Genomic DNA, 1,359 nt, shown 5'->3' on the forward strand with positions numbered 1-1,359 from the left:
CCTCATGCATGCTAGGCAAGATTTCTACCCTTGAACTACATCCCTAGATTTCACGTTTCTCTAATTTCCGTTCAAATTAGGAAAACTTTTAAAGATGTTCCATGATCACAAAAGAGGAAGTAACCTCTTCACCTTTGTATTTGAGGTGACACTGTAGCATCGTGATGCATTGAGGATCTCAAGGACAATGACAAGGCTGCTCCTGCTTGCACTGCAGAGCACGGAGCGGTAGCTCCCACCCTCAGTTCTTGGTCCAGGGTAGGACAAGGAGCCTCCACAACTGCCTCAAGAGGCTCTCAAGTACTTCGGAGTCGCAGACCAGAAATGCCTCCAAACGAGATCCAAAGTTTATTCCTGTAGGAGATAAAACTTAAGTTCACAACTTAAAGAGTTTCCTAGCAAATGTGGTCGTATTGGTTGTGAAATAAGAATACAAGAATTGCATTGTGAGTATTGAGTAGATATGGCTGCATTTGATAACCTGAATCTCTCAATCCTGTTGGCCTTGCCTGGTCAGGTAAAGCAGGCCCCCCTCTTTTACCGGGTGCCATAGGCCTTGGTTACATAGACCCTTACGAGTTTAGCTGAGGTAGCTACCCCACAAAGGGAGGCTGGCCCTTCCCATGCTGCTCCTCTCTGTGCTGTTGCATCCAGAAGAATCGCATGGCATGCTTCAGGGAAACTGTCCTGGTGGGAGATGGTGGACAGTGGCAGGATTTGGCAGATTTTGGTCTGGAGTAACACATAATCATAGATTCTCAGGAGCTAACCAAAGCAGAATGAAAACGTTTGTAGAATGAACTGAGGTTCTCAACAGATGTATAACGTACCAGAAATTCTTGAGTTGAGGATAGCATTCTCCAGGAAGGAGTGGCTTAATGGTTTGTCAATTGTCTAACCTAACCTGGACTTACAGCCTTGATTAAAATATGATGAAATCAGAAAGGCATTCGAATAACATGCTGGTGAGAATCAAAAGACTTATATAGCTAGTAAGGTTGGGGGTTTTACCATATGTGACCCATTTGGCCATTCTCTCCCTGTTTGATAAGACTACCAACATGCTTGGAAAAGTGCTTAGTGGCTACTTCCTGTAGGATAGGGATGATGGGGAGAGGAAGCTGTCTCTGAAGTGGCCCTGGCCCCTTCAGTGAAAAGGATAGTGTCACAGGCTGGAAAGGTACCTACATGCCAGCGATAGTGTGGCCATAGCTATAATCACAATAGTAGAATCAGAACGAACATTCCAATGGCTTAGCTTGAGGATATGGCTATAATTGATTATGATGTGCCTGGGACAGAAATAAATGGGCAGCTTAATAAAGTCCCCTTGATTGGTGTAACTGACAGGCAATTTGG

The sequence above is a fragment of the Microtus ochrogaster genome, chromosome 5 (assembly GCF_000317375.1).
Source record: "Microtus ochrogaster isolate Prairie Vole_2 chromosome 5, MicOch1.0, whole genome shotgun sequence".
Classification (NCBI taxonomy): Eukaryota; Metazoa; Chordata; class Mammalia; order Rodentia; family Cricetidae; genus Microtus; species Microtus ochrogaster.